Consider the following 16,780-nt stretch of genomic DNA (forward strand, 5'->3'; position numbering starts at 1 on the left):
GTTTTCACTTCTCTGGAAATAAAAAGCCTAAGATTGCAATTACTGGGGTCATACGGTAATTGCAATATATAGTTTTATAAGAAACTGCCAAACTGTTTTCCAGAGTGGCTGTGAGATTTTACTTTGCCACCAGCAGTGTATGAGAGATTCAGTTTCTCTGCATCCTCACTAGCATTATCTGTCATTTTTTTTCTTTAGCCATTCTAATAGATGTGCAGTAATATCTTGTGATTTAAGTTTGCATTTTTCTAATGTCTAATGATGTTAAACATATTTTCTTTGGTGAAATGACTCTGCCCCTTTTACCCATTTTCTGGTGCAGGGGCCATGCTAATCTTGTCTGCATCGTTCCAATTTTAGTATATGTGCTGCCGAAGCAAGCAGACCTTTTATCCATTTTCCAGTGGGATTGTTTATTTTTTCTGATTTTGAGTTTTAAGAATTCACTATATGTTCTTCATATGAGTCCTTTGTCAGATACATTGTTTGCAAACATGTTCTCTCAGTCTATAGCCTATTTTTTCATCCTCTTCACATGGTCTTTCACAGAGCAGAAGCTGTTAATTTATTCATTTTTTCGTTTATGGACTGTGGTTTTGTTGTCATGACTAAGAACCCCTCACGAAGTCTGGGTCCTAAAGTTTTCTCTTGTATTATATTCTAAAATTTTTATAAATGTATGTTTTACCTAATTCCTATGATCCATTTTGAGTTAATTTTTGTATAATGTGTGAGGTGTAGGTTATGGTTCATATTTTTTGTCTATAATTTTTGTTCATGTGTCATTTTTTGTTCGTATTTTTTGTTCTTTTTTGTTCACATGTCATTTTTTGTTCATATTTTTTGTTCATATGTCTTGCTCTAGCGCCATTTGTTGGAAAGAATATCTTCCATTGAGTTGCTTTTGCACCTTTGTCAAAAATCAGTTTGATATATTGGTGTGAGTCTATTTCTGAGTTCTGTATTCTATTCCATGGATTTATTTATCTATGCCTCCTTCAATATCGAAGTCTTGATTCCTGTCGCTACATAATAATTCTTGAAATTGGGTATACTGATTCCTCCAATTTTATTCTTATTCTTAAGAATTGTGTTGGCTATTCTAGGTCTTTTGACTTTCCATATAAATTTTATAATAACCTTGCCTATATCTATAAAAAATCTTGCTGGGATTTTTGATAGAAATTGTGTTAAACCAATATACAAATTTGGGGAGAATTGACTGTATTGAATCTTCTAATCCATATACAATATATGCCTCATCATTCATTTAGGTTTGATTTCTTTCCTTAGTATTTTGTAATTTTTAGCATACATGTCCTATACATGTTCTGTTAGACTTTCACTTAAATATCTCATTTTTAAAAGATTGTGTATTGGATTGTATTTTAAATTTTGCATTCCTCATGTTCACTATTAGTATCTAAAAATGTAATTGATTTGTGTATGTTGATCTTGTATCTTCCCACCCTGCTGAATTCACTTATTAGTTTCAGGAGTTTTTGTCATTACCTTGGGATTTTCTATATGGATCATCATATCATCTTTAAATAGAGATAGCTTTAGTTTTCCCCTTCTAATATCAATGCCTTTTATTTCTGTTTCTTGCCTCATTGCACTGGCTAAAATCTCTAGTGCTGTATTGAGTAGCAGTGGTGAGAATGGACTTCCGTAACTTGTTTCTAATCTTAGCTAGAAAGCATTCAATCTTTACCATTAAGTATGATGTTAGCTGTAAAGGGCTGTTTTGTAGATGTTCTGTATCAAATTGAGCAAGTTCCCCTCTATTTCTAGGGTTTTCTGAGGGATTTTTTTTAATTATGAATGGGCATTGAATTTTCTCAAACACTTTCTCTGTATCCATTGATATAATCATATGATTTTCTTCTTTATTCTGTTAATATGGTTTATTACATAGATTAATCTTCAAATATGTAACATTTTTAATGTCTGATATATTTCTCCATAGTTTTTTTCTTAACTTGAAGCAAATATGAAATAAGGTACTTTTCTGTACTTCTTCAAAATAATTTAAAAATTACACAGACTTGTAAAAACAGTGTAGGCAATTAATTACTCAGAAAAATGTGTGGCAGAAGGACATACAGCTTAGTAGTCAAAAAGAGAAACAATTTATAAAGTGTAGCTCAGTAGTACTTAACCCAGGCTTCACAATAGAATCAGGTGAGATGCTTTTACAAAATACTTTTAACTATGATTTCATGGATCTGGTGTGGTCTCAAGCATTACTATTTTTCAAAGCTACCCTGGTGATTCTAAAGTACAGCCAATGTTGAGAACCACTGGCATTGTGGAATGAACTTAACAATGTGGACTTTAGACTCAGATGTAAAGTACCTAGTAGTAGGTATGATACATATAAAGGATATATTTATCAGACTCAGAATATAGAAGTATCTCGTACAACTTACAGGAAATATTCATAGAAAGCGAAATGACATCTGTTTTCATCCTCTTCTCCTTCCTGCTGGTTAAAATGTGAATGACATAATTTGTGCCCAAGCAGCCATCTTGTACCAGGAAGTGGAAGCCAGGTATTGAGAATGGCAGAGCAACAAGATAAACTGGAGCCTGGTGATTACAAAACAACCACATCAGCCCTGTAGAACTTCCTTACAAATGTTGTTTAAGGCATAGAAAAATAAGCTTATACATTTCTTGAGCCCCTATTATTTATAGTTTTTTCACTGGCTCTCTTATACCTGATACAAAAGAAAAAATGTTAAATGTAGGCATGCTTTAAATCACTGTTGGTGGGCCAAAAACTGGGAAGAATCTGAAGGACGGGAAGTAGATAGGCTCTGATTGAACAAGGAACCACAGCACAGGGCACGCATGGGAGAGTATTCTGATAGATGGTGAAATTATCCCAAGAGTTCTCCAGACCAAGAGGTGAAACCTAGAACCAAGCAGTGGTCTTAGAGGTAGCCACTTTGTATCACAGGAAGAAAAGCCAGAAAACTCAGCCTCTTTTTATCCCTCTACTTACCACATGGACCAGCAAGCAGTAACAGAGGAATCTGTCTTCAAGTGAAAGCAATAAGTACAGGAGCTTAAGGCTATGAGACAGGGTAGTGCCTTGGGTGATGATGATGGGCAATGGCTAAGAAAATAACAGTATTCATGAGAAATAGCAAAGCACATATAGTCATCAAGGTACCCTTCCTTATGGCATGTTCTCCATCTTACTCACTCTCACTGAAAATAGTACCTCTGTCTGTTTCCCCTATTATCTGAAATAAGTTGCATAACCAGAGGAAGCAGACAGTCTAATACGATATCTCAACTACAAAGAGAAGCATATAATAAGAGACTTGCCAAACATTTAGACAAAGAAAATCCTATGAAATATAGACAATAAGCTCAACAAATTAAAAGACTTCCACTAGAGAAATAGTCCTAAAAACACGAATATACAATGACAATAAACTCAAAATGATAAGAAAAGATATCACATCCATGAAAGATCAAGCAATTATGAAAACAATAATAGGCAAATATGAAAACTTAAGAGACTTGTAAATGTAAATAATAGATCAAATTAGAGGCATGAAGGACCAATCAAGACATTTTCACATTTTTCTTTTTTTTTTTTTTTTTTTTTTTTTTTTTCTTTTATTGTAATTATTATTATTATTATTATTATTATACTTTAGGTTTTATGGTACATGTGCCCAATGTGCAGTAAGTTACATATGTATACATGTGCCATGCTGGTGCACTGCACCCACCAACTCGTCATCTAGCATTAGGTATATCTCCCAATGTTATCCCTCCCCCCTCCCCCCAACCCACAACAGTCCCTGAAGTGTGATGTTCCCCTTCCTGTGTCCATGTGTTCTCATTGTTCAATTCCCACCTATGAGTGAGAATATGCAGTGTTTGGTTTTTTGTTCTTGCGATAGTTTACTGAGAATGATGATTTCCAATTTCATCCATGTCCCTACAAAGGACATGAACTCATCATTTCTTATGGCTGCATAGTATTCCATGGTGTAGATGTGCCACATTTTCTTAATCCAGTCTATCATTGTTGGACATTTGGGTTGGTTCCAAGTCTTTGCTATTGTGAATAATGCGGCAATAAACATACGTGTGCATGTGTCTTTATAGCAGCATGATTTATAGTCCTTTGGGTATATACCCAGTAATGGGATGGCTGGGTCGAATGGAATTTCTAGTTCTAGATCCCTGAGGAATCGCCACACTGACTTCCACAAGGGTTGAATTAGTTTACAGTCCCACCAACAGTGTAAAAGTGTTCCTATTTCTCCACATCCTCTCCAGCACCTGTTGTTTCCTGACTTTTTAATGATCGCCATTCTAACTGGTGTGAGATGGTATCTCATTGTGGTTTTGATTTGCATTTCTCTGATGGCCAGTGATGGTGAGCATTTTTTCATGTGTCTTTTGGCTGCATAAATGTCTTCTTTTGAGAAGTGTCTGTTCATGTCCTTCGCCCACTTTTTGATGGGGTTGTTTGTTTTTTTCTTGTAAATTTGTTGGAGTTCATTGTAGATTCTGGATATTAGCCCTTTGTCAGATGAGTAGGTTGCGAAAATTTTCTCCCATTTTGTAGGTTGCCTGTTCACTCTGATGGTAGTTTCCTTTGCTGTGCAGAAGCTCTTTAGTTTAATTAGATCCCATTTGTCAATTTTGGCTTTTGTTGCCATTGCTTTTGGTGTTTTAGACATGAAGCACCCAGATTCATAAAGCAAGTCCTGAGTGACCTACAAAGAGACTTAGACTCCCACACATTAATAATGGGAGATTTTAACACCCCACTGTCAACATTAGACAGATCAACGAGACAGAAAGTCAACAAGGATACCCAGGAATTGAACTCAGCTCTGCACCAAGCAGACCTAATAGACATCTACAGAACTCTCCACCCCAAATCAACAGAATATACATTTTTTTCAGCACCACACCACACCTATTCCAAAATTGACCATATCCTTGGAAGTAAAGCTCTCCTCAATAAATGTAAAAGAACAGAAATTGTAACAAACTGTCTCTCAGATCACAGTGCAATCAAGCTAGAACTCAGGATTAAGAATCTCACTCAAAACCGCTCAACTACGTGGAAACTGAACAACCTGCTCCTGAATGACTACTGGGTACATAACGAAATGAAGGCAGAAATAAAGATGTTCTTTGAAACCAACGAGAACCAAGACACAACATACCAGAATCTCTGGGATGCATTCAAAGCAGTGTGTAGAGGGAAATTTATAGCACTAAATGCCCACAAGAGAAAGCAGGAAAGATCCAAAATTGACACCCTAACATCACAATTAAAAGAACTAGAAAAGCAAGAGCAAACACATTCAAAAGCTAGCAGAAGGCAAGAAATAACTAAAATCAGAGCAGAACTGAAGGAAATAGAGACACAAAAAACCCTTCAAAAAATAAATGAATCCAGGAGCTGGTTTTTTGAAAGGATCAACAAAATTGATAGACCGCTAGCAAGATTAATAAAGAAAAAAAGAGAGAAGAATCAAATAGATGCAATAAAAAATGATAAAGGGGATATCACCACTGATCCCACAGAAATACAAACTACCATCAGAGAATATTACAAACACCTCTATGCAAATAAACTAGAAAATCTAGAAGAAATGGATAAATTCCTCAACACATACACCCTCCCAAGACTAAACCAAGAAGAAGTTCAATCTCTGAATAGACCAATAACAGGAGCTGAAATTATGGCAATAATCAATAGCTTACCAACCAAAAAAAGTCCAGGACCAGATGGGTTCACAGCCGAATTCTACCAGAGGTACAAGGAGGAGCTGGTACCATTCCTTCTGAAACTATTCCAATCAATAGAAAAAGAGGGAATCCTCCCTAACTCATTTTATGAGGCCAGCATCATCCTGATACCAAAGCCTGGCAGAGACACAACAAAAAAAGAGAATTTTAGACCAATATCCTTGATGAACATTGATGCAAAAATCCTCAATAAAATACTGGCAAACAGAATCCAGCAGCACATCAAAAAGCTTATCCACCATGATCAAGTGGGCTTCATCCCTGGGATGCAAGGCTGGTTCAATATACGCAAATCAATAAATGTAATCCAGCATATAAACAGAACGAAAGACAAAAACCACATGATTATCTCAATAGATGCATTTTCACATTTTTCTAAAAGAGTTCCACTGAATAAAATTGGAGAAAATGAATGGGGAGCAATATTTGAAGAACAGCCAAAAAGTAAAACCTCTTTAGAGACAAAAATCATTAATCCACAGATTGAAAGGACCCTCTGATTGCCAAGCAGGATGACTTATGAAAACAAGAAAAGTAATTTTTTAAAAAAAATTAGAGACACCACAGTGAAATTTTAGAGCATCAAGTATAACATGAAAATACTAAAAGCATTCAGAGAGAAAAAAAAGACCACCTACAGTGGAACAAGAATCTGTTTGACATCAGATTTTCCATTATCAAAATCACATGCAGGAAAGCAATGGAGCAATATCTTCAAACTGTTGAGTTAAAATAATGCTGAAACTTGAATTTAATACTGAGCCAAACTATTATATGAGTAGGAGGGAGAAATTAAGACATTTTGGATATGTAAGAACCCAGAAAACTTACCACCCACAGAAACCCTCAGAAAGAATTGTTAGAGAATATACTTCAGCAAGAAGAAAAATAATTTGTGGAAAGTAGTTATGTTAAGGGAATAATGCTTAATAATTTACGTATTATTTATATAATTAAGAACTAATTTTTAAAATGAGATATAACCTATCTACCATCTGGGAGAAAATTTTGGAAGTATAAGAGCAGTGAAGTGTGTTACCCATAAATTTTACTTAAACCAAGAAAAACATAACATTTTTATTTTACCTCAACAAAGGGGATATGAATACTTATGTAGCTTTTCCAGCCATTTAGAAGAGCATGAGGGGTGTCTGTGGTCACTGGCCTAAGTTAATTCCCAGGAAACAACTTCCAGAAAGTACCTGCTCATCTATAGCTAGTCCCAGGGATCATCTCTGGTCTAAAATATCCTTGTATGAAGCAAAGTGGAAGTGGTTCATAAAGTGAAAGAAGGCATAAAACTGATCCACACAATAGTGTACTCAAGAGATTTCATTCTACCAAATAGTTTCTGAGCTTCTCCTATGTGCCAGGCTCTGTGCAAGGGGGAATAGAGAAATGAGAAGACAAAGAAGAAGTGGCAGATCCTGCTCTTTGAAGAGATGGACTTTCTGCTTCAGTCTTTTAGAAAAAAGGAAGAATTTTTAATGAAGCTATTACATCAAGGATAGCAGTAAGAGACAGACCCAAACTACCCGTGTTTTAGGAATCTCAGTGTGGTACAGACCATGGGAAGATTTCGCACCTTGAAAACCTGAAAGCAGGGAAACCATCTAGAAGCTAATGAAATAACTACAGGCACTTAGTGAAAGTAGCCTTATAGAAGTTGAGAGGGATAAACATCAGAAATTTGAGTAAGATTTCTGTGATCAAATCCTAGATATTCCATCTTTTATTGCATATTTAAAATATAGTTCTTCCTGAGGAAACCATGTGGTGTGGTGGAAAAAGTGTAGACTTTAACTGTATGACCCCAAGAAAATTACTTAGTCTCACTGAGCTTCAGTTTACTCAGTTATATAATGTGGATAAGAATAGGGCCAAATCTGTAGGCAATTTGTAAGAATTAGATGAAATAAAAAGTATAAAGTTCTTGGCCCACAGTTGGTGATATTTAATAGTAGGCATGATTTATAGACCTGTACTTAAAAATTACCCTACAGACACGTTATTGAATTTCTGTGTGTATGTCACCTATTCCAGTTACTATGGCTGCATAACTAACTGCTCCAAATCTTAGAAACATGAAGCAATCATTCATTAGTACCATGGATTCTGTGGGTTAGAAATTTGGACAAGATGGCAGGCATGGTGGCTCACGCCTGTAATCTCAGCACTTTTGGGAGGCCAAGGCAGGCGGATCACGAGGTCAGGAGATCGAGACCAGCCTGACCAACATGGTGAAACCTCGTCTCTACTAAAAATACAAAAATTAGCCGGACGTGGTGGAGCACGCCTGTAATCCCAGCTACTCGGGAGGCTGAGGCAGGAGAATTGCCTGAACCAGGGAGGCTGAGGTTGCAGTGAGCTGAGATCACACCACTGCACTCCAGCCTGGGCGACACAGCAAGACTTCGTCTCAAAAAAAAAGAAAGAAATTTGGACAAGACACAGTGAAAATAACTTGTCTTTGCTCTATAAAGTCTGGGCCTCGGCTAGAATACTCACAGGCCAGGGACTGGAATCATCTCTAGGCTAGTCCACTCACATGTCTGGCAGTTGATGCTGGCTGTCAGCTGGGGGCCTCGGTTGCCTTCCATAACGGAGCATCTCTATGTGATTTCTCTACTTGAGCTAATTTGGTTTGTCTCACATTATGATGGCTGGTGTTGGAGAGAAAAACCTTTTCCCTACCCTCTAATTTCAGTGTTTTGGGGCCTGAAAATTAAACTGACAACACACAGATCAGCAAGAGAAAATAACAAATTTAATTACATCCACATGGAGGTTCACAAAGAAATGTGACTCAAGAAGGAGGTTAGAATTGGAAGCTTGCATAGCATCTTAATAAAGGATGGGGAGGAGCAGAGGGGCATTTCTGGGAGAATAAATGACTTCTTAGAAGGAGAAAGGGCATTTATTGAAAAACATTTAAATGATTTTTTAGAAAGATAAATGAGCCCTTAGGAGAACAGGTGAGAGATATCATAGTTTTGTGATGTTTAGGTGTGGTGCTTGGGTGTGGTGCCCACTTCTCATCTCTGAGAAAAGAATATTACCTCTCCTTTCCAAATTTGAGAACTTCATCATTCTTCAGTTGACAAATTCATAAATATCATATTTACTAATATGAAATTATTTCCACCTCATAGAAATGTATATGATATAACATCACAGGCTCTTAGTCCTGCATTGAAAATTCACCCATTTGAACAGAGACAATTTAGTATAAGAATTAAGTTCATGAGTTTTGGAGTCCAACAGACCTTGATTTGATTTCCTGACTGAGCCATTTACAACCTATGTATTTAGATCAGACAGGATGAATGTAGCTGCCAGGGACAGAAAGAACAACTAAGAGTGGCTTAAACAATAAGCCTCTAAGTAGGGCAATTCCAAGATTTTTAATTCAGTGGCTCTTCAGGGATCCACTGCTTTTCACATATCCCTTCTCTCTTCCCCAGTTTATCAGCAGTGCCTGCTCACATGAACTACAAAATAACACATGTTCTAGGCATTATGTGTAGAACCAACCATTTTAAACAAAAGAGAGGACATTTCTTCCAACAAATGTGTTTTTATTCTCCATGAAAATATTTCCTAGAAGCCACTCAGCAGACTTCCTTTCAGGTCATTAGCCAGGATTTCTTCCATTTCCATGCTTTAGCCAATTATTGGCAAAAGGAATGAGACCACTGATTGGGTAAAATTGATCATGATTCACTTCCTTAGGATGGGAGAAAATTCAGTCTCTCCAAAAAATTATGGATGATGAGAGGAAGGTAAAAAATTATGGGGTTCTGTTAGTAAGAAATAAGTGAAAGAAACCAACAAAGTTTGCCCCAACACTTAACATATCTGAGCCACATGGTGGGGATCCCCATGATATGTTTTTTTTTCACAAGGAAGTGTTATGATCATTAAATAAGATAACAACTCTCGTAAAGTGCTCAATAAATGTCAGCTATTAATGTTTTGATTGATTATGTTATTTTGGCTTTTAATTTGGTAGCTGGTCCTTTCCATATTTCTCTTCTGTCCTCCACAACTTGATATCAGTGCCTTCTTTCATGGTCAGAAGATGGCTACAACAATTCTACGCATCACATGAAGATAATATTTTTGATCCTCAGTTTCCCTATCTGTAAAATGGAGATATTCATATTTACCTCAAAGATTTGTTGTGAGGATTAAATGAGATCATTCATGTAAGAGCTCAATAAAGTTAGCTATTATTGTTGCTGTTATTGACATCAATACCCTCTGGCAAGTGCACAACATGATGCCAAGCTTAAATCAAGTGCTGAACAAATAGTGCTGTTGTTGTAAATAAACATTTCTTTGTCCAGTCTGTGCAAGAAAGGGCTGAGAAACCTTCATGACCTTGGGCTAAGCAAAACACCTTACACATATCAAAAGCCCATACAACAAAAATAGATACCTTGGACTTGATCACAATGAGAAATTTTTTGTCCCTCAAATGATACCATGAAGAAAATGAAAAGATAATCCACAGAATGGAGGAAAAGATGGGCAAATCACATCGCTGATGAAAGGCTTGTATCCAGAAAATATAAAGAACTCTTGAAACTGAAAAATTAAAAAAAAAACAATTTTAAAAATAAGCAAATAACTTAAATAAATAGTTCTCCAAATAAGATATAGGAATGGCCAATAGGCACCTGAAAAGATGATTAACACCATTAGTCTTTAGGGAAATTCAAGTGAAAGCCAAAATGAGATACTACTTCACACTCACTAAAATGAAAGAATAAAAAAGACAGATAATAAAAAATATTGGCTAGGATGTGGAAAAATTGGCACCCTCATACACTGGTAGTGGGAATGGTGCATTTGGAAAACAGTCTGGCAGTTCCTCAGATGATTAAACAGGGTTACCATACGATCAAGCAATTCCACACTGAGGTATATACCTAAGAGAAATGAAAACAAATGTGCACAGAAAAAATTGTACACACATGTACATTGCAGCATTATTAATAGTCAAAAACTGTGAACAACCCAATGCCCATCAATAGATGAATGGATAAACAAAATGTGATATATCCATAAAATGGAATATTATGCAGACATAAAAAATCAAGTACTGATGCATGCTGCAACACAGATGAACTGTAAAATATTATGCTAAGTGAAGGAGGCCAGACACAAAATGCCACATATTGTATGAGTCAATTTTTATGAAATGTCCAGAATAGGCAAATCCACAGAGACAGAAAGGAGGTTAATGGCTGCCTGGGGCTGGAGGTAGGGTGATACAGGGAATGATGCTAATGGGTACCTGGTTTCTTTTGAGGGTGGTGAAAATGTTCTAAAATGGTTTGTGATGATGATTGTACAATTCTGAATATACTAAAAACTGTTGAATTTTAAACTTAAGTGTGTGAATTTTGTGGTGTGTGAATTATATCTCAATAAAACTATTTTTTAAAAAAGAATATGTTGGGCCTTGCAATTAATACAAAGATGAATAAAACACATTCCTTCTGTTATGGCCCTCACTATTTATTAGGAGGGTTAGGAAGTGCACAAAATTAGCATTCCTGGCTCCATTTTATGTCCCCACCCTTGCTTTTTTAAAATTCCATTTTAAATATATGATGTGTGTTTATATTTGATTTACCCTTACAAATCACTTCCAATTTCTGGGACGAGATGAACTAAAGAAAAAACTTCAAATAATGGTAATACAAGGAAGAAAGTGTTCAGTGCCATAAGAGATTTGGATGGGGACACATAGCGAAACCATATCACCCTCATATGTGCAAGATGGATGAATCTCAAAAACATAACGCTAAGAAGCCTTACACAAAAGAGTACATTTTGTATGATTTCATGTATATACATTTCTAAATCACCCTCATATGGTTTGGCTCTGTGTCCCCACTGAAATCTCACCTTGAATTGTAGCTCCCATAATCCCCACGTGTCATGGGAGGGACCCGGTAGGAGGTAATTGAATCATGGGGCAGTCCCCACTCCATGCTGTTTTCGTGACAGTGAGTGAGTTCTCACGAGATCTGATGGTTTTATAAGGGGCTTTCCCCCTTTTTGCTCTGCACTTCTCCTTGCTACTGTCATGTAAAGAAGGACGTGTTTGCTTCCCCTTCCGCCATGATTGTAAGTTCCTGGGGCTTCCCCAGCCATGCTGGACCGTGAGTCCATTAAACCTCTTTCCTTTATAAATTATCCAATCTTAGGTATGTCTTTATTAGCAGCGTGAGAATGGACTAATACAGGGGAGAAGTAAAGAGCATTCATGGAAAGGGAAAAATAAGAGTGCCCTATCTGTCAGTGAATCTTTGTTTCCCTGATCTCCTAATTAACCACAGGAGAAACAAGTCAGAAGACACATAAATAGATCCCAGAGGGACTTCGGTAGAACCAGTGAGTAGTTGTATGTTCAAATCTGATGAACTCTGAGAGCCTGGGTTATGTCGAGGACTGAATTCTTAAGTAGTTTGGGCTCTGCTGGGCTGTATCATGCACTGGCAGCTAACCCAATGGTAGGATGAGGAAAGTAATGCAAGCCTCTTAAGCTGGAGTGTGCCTGCAACCTGCACCTGACCAGCACTGAGCAAGTGGAAACATGAGAGTTGTCTGCCATTAAGCAAGCCTACAGAGGAAAAGCCAGATATGGGGAGGTGAGTCTTCAGCATGGCAGCTTCAGGTGAAGCTCAGCTGTTGGCACAGCAGGCACTGGGCTCTCTGCTCAGAAACTGTCAGGAACATTATAATTAAACATTCCCGCCTCTCCCTGACCAGGGCTGACAGCTGTGAGAACAGAGCTGCTAGGAGAGGCACACATATTCTTGAATCAATTCTGATACAGGAAGGGGGTGGGAATCATCCCACCTCCACAATTTCCAGAATAAAGGGCACTTCTATTCCTGAGAAACCCATGAGTCAGAGACTCCAAAGGCATCTTGGATGATAGAAGTACTTTTCTACACTTTGGAAAAAATATGGCAGTTTTTTATAAAGTTATGTACACCGCTATCTTGTGATCCATCGATTCACCTCCTAGGTATTTAGCCAAGATAAATGACAACATATGCCCAGAAAAAGACTTGAATATGATTGTTCATATCAGCTTTATTCATAATAGCCCAAAGTGGAGACAGCTCAGGTATTCATCAATAGAATAATGGATAAACAAAGTGTGATTTACTCATACAATGGAATACCACTCAGCAATAAAAAGGGATGCATTATTAATACATGCAGGATGGATGAATCTCAAAAACATTATGCTAAGAAGCCTTATACAAAAGAGTACATTTTGTATGATTTCATGTATATACATTTCTAAACCAGGAAAAATCTATGGTGGAAAAATTTAGAACATGAATTACATTTGAGGGGGTTGGGGGCAGAAAATAGCTGGAAAGGGGGAATAGGAGGGGACATTATAGGGTGATGATCATGTTGTATCACTTCATAGGGGTTTGGTTTGCATGGGTATATGCATTTCTCAAAACTCAGTGAATGCACTTCAAAAAGAAAAACAGAATGGGAAAGAAAATGAAAAATACGTGTCATGTTGGGGGCAGGGGAGATGTTGGACTTTATCAGATTTGAATTTTTAAAAGTCAGTCTGAAACAACCAATTAAAAGTGGGTAAAATCTTAAACACATTTTACTAAAGCAGACATATGGATGGAAAATAAGCACATGAAAATATTTTCAGCATTATTTTCAATTAGCAAAATGCAAATTAAAGTCACAATGAGCTATCACTGAACACTATCAGAATGGCTAAAGTTAAAAATAATGACAATTCCAAGTGCTGGTGAAGATTGCAAACAATAGGACCTCTCATATATTACTGGTGGGAATACAGAACTGTACAGCCACCCTGGGAAACAGTTTGGCATTTTTTTTTTTAATTAAACGCACACTTGCCATATGACTGAGTAATCCTGCTTGTTAAATAGAATTTAAGGGAGGCCATTGTTTTGGACTGAGCTCCCGCACTAGGCCCAACAGACCAGATCAAAGCAGAATTGAGTCACTTGTACTAAGTGCCATGTAACCAAACTGAACTTAACTCTGGCCACTTTTGAAAAGAACAGGAGATTCACAGCAACCAATCCTAAGGAGCCCAGTCAACCTGAGCAGGTATGATAAGGAAGCCTTGTCTGCTTTAACCCTATAAGGAATGTTACCTGAAGTAACCTGATGTTAACCAATCTGCCTTTTACGCTATGATATCAGTTTTCTTGTTTCTGCTTAAACTAGCTTATAAAAACCAACTGTTCTGCCATGCCCAGTGGAGTGCCTTTCTGTCTTGTAGATAAGATGTTGCCTTGGCCAGGTGCAGTAGTTCACGCCTGTAATCCTACCACTTTGGGAGGCCAAGGCGGGCAGATCACTTGAGGTCAGGGGTTCGAGATCAGCCTGGCCAACATGGCGAAACCCCAGCTCCACTAAAAATTCAAAAACTAACCAGGCGTGGTGGCGTGTTCCTGTAATCCCAGCTACTCCGGAGGCTAAGGCATGAGAATTGCTTGAACCTGGGAGGTAAAGGCTGCAGTGAGCCGACATCACACCACTGCACTCTAGCCTGGGCAGCAAAGCAAGACCTTGTCTAAAAAAAAAAAAAAAAAAAAAAAAAGTTGCCTAATTCATGAATTGCTAATAAAATCCAATTAGATCTTTAGGCTAAATTTGTTGAAATTTTGTTTTTAAACACATTCCTGGGTTACTCCAGAGAAATGAAAACTTCTGTTCACACAAAAACCTAGGTAAGTAGCAAGAATGACTTGTCTCTGCTTTATGGTATCTGAGGCCTTGGCTGGAATGTCTTGAATAGCTGGGATGACTCAAATCTGGTGGGCTGGAAGCCTCTGGTAGCATCTTCACTCACATATCTGGTATGTGAACTGGGATAACTCAAAGACTACTTAGTGAAGACTGTTGATCATAGCACCTACAAATGACCTCTCCATGGGAATGTTCAGAAGTGAGCATTCCAAGAGGACCAGGTGGAAGCTGTATTGCCTTTTGTGCCTCAGAATCTGATCTAGCCTCAGAATCCATGCAGTGTCACTTCTACCACATTCTATTGATTAATACAAGTCACTAAGGCCAGCCCAAATTCAAGGAGAAAAGAATTAGACTGCACCTCTTGACAGGGGAGTGGCAAGGTCACACTGCAAAAGAGCATGTGGGATAAGAGATATGGTCACCTCTATCCTTGGAAAATATAATCTTCCATAGTGAACAAATAAATTAATCTATGTAGAAATCTAGACAGCCACTGATTTTAAAAAACCCCACCACAACAATATTAAAAAATTTAGGATGTTAAAAATAAGATGGGATTTCAGTACATTGGGCTTCATAGAGACAGCACCCAGGCAAGTGAGAGTTGGACGGACACTGGGCAACTCTGTGCCTTGCTGATGAAATAATAACTAAACATGGCCAAAGGAGAGCCTAAGAAGCTGAAAGACAAAGTGTCATCATACGCATTCTTTGTTCAAACTTGCCGGGAGGAGCACAAAAAGTAGCACCCAGAAGATTCAGTCAGTTTCTCAGAGTTTTCTAAGAAGTGCTCAGAGAGGTGGAAACCTGTCTGCAAAAGAGAAAAATTTGAAGACGTTGCAAAGTCGGGGGAGGCCTGTCACAAAAGAGAAATGAAACCTAAATCCCTCCTGAAGGGGAAACAAAAAAGTTCAACGATCCCAACGCACTCAAGAGGCCTTCTGGAGCATCTATTTTGTTCAGTTCTGAGTACCGCTCAAAAATCAAAAATAACATCCCAGCCTATCCATTAGTAACGTTGCAAAGAAACTGGGAGAGATGTGGAATAACACTGCTGCAGACAATAAGCAGCCATATGAAAGGAAGGCTGCAAAGCTGAAGGAAAAATATGACAAGGATATCGCTGCACACGAAGCTAAAGGAAAGCCTGATGCAGCAAAAAAGAAAGCCGTTGGGGCTGAGAAAAGCAAGAAAAAGAACGAAGAGGAGAAAGATGAAGAGGATGATGTTGAGGAGGAAGATGATCATGAATAAGCTGGTTCTAGTGCAGCTTTTTTCTTTCTTGTCTGCAAAGCATTTAACCTCCCTGTACGCAATTCACTCCTTTTAAAGAAAAAAAAATTGAAATGTAAGGCTGTGTAAGATTTAACAACTGAAAAGTGTCTTTTTTTGTGTAGTTAGCACACTACCAAATGTGTAGTTAGCTAGCCCTGTCCTGATGGTATTTTCAATAGCCACTAATCTTGCTTGTTACAGCAAAGGGGTTGCAAATTGGCATGGAAATTTAAAGCGGGTTTATGTTGGTGCACAGCACAAGTTAGTTATATATGGGATGACACTTTTTTCATCTTCAGTTCTCTCTGATGCAGCTTATACAAAATAATTGTTGTTTTGTTTACTAAATGCTAATTTTTAATTGCAAAAAAGTTGCAGCTGTTTTGTTTGACATTCTAAATGCTTCTAAGTAAATATAATTTTAAAAATTAATATTGTTGTCCTTTTCATAGGCCTGAAATTTTTCTTCCTGAGAGGGAAGCTAGCCTTTTGCTTTTGCCCATTTTGTATCACATGAATTATTACAGTGTTTATCTTTTCATATAGTTAGCTGATAAAAAGGTCTTATCTAGACACCCTGCTTCTCATCATGGGAGTAATAAAAGTTAAATTGAGACCGTTTTCATCCATAACTGAATCCCCAAATCTTGATCAGTTGATAACAAATTTCATATAACCCACTTATATTTACAAAGTGAAGAGTAAACAAGCTACTCATATCAAGGGGTTATGAGAATCAAACATTTTGAAAGTCTGTTTTTGAAGGACTAATAGAAAAGTATGTTTTAATTTTTACATGAGGACGCTATATTCTTTCACTCCCATTACCATGTAATGGTAGTTATATTTTGCAGTTCCTACATTGAAGAAGAACTGAGAATGTATCCCCAAAAGCATGAGCTTAAAATACAAGACC

General features: G+C 37.4%; 2 pseudogenes; one reads left to right on the forward strand and one right to left on the reverse strand.

Moving 5' to 3' along the window:
• Positions 1 to 284: 284 nt before the first annotated feature.
• On the reverse strand, positions 285 to 380 carry LOC112131135 (U6 spliceosomal RNA; annotated as a pseudogene).
• A 14,865-nt stretch (positions 381 to 15,245) lies between these two features.
• LOC100445692 (high mobility group protein B1-like) lies at positions 15,246 to 15,843 on the forward strand (annotated as a pseudogene).
• The last annotated feature ends 937 nt before the right edge of the window (positions 15,844 to 16,780 follow it).

This window comes from Pongo abelii, chromosome X (assembly GCF_028885655.2).
Source record: "Pongo abelii isolate AG06213 chromosome X, NHGRI_mPonAbe1-v2.0_pri, whole genome shotgun sequence".
In the NCBI taxonomy this organism is placed as follows: domain Eukaryota; kingdom Metazoa; phylum Chordata; class Mammalia; order Primates; family Hominidae; genus Pongo; species Pongo abelii.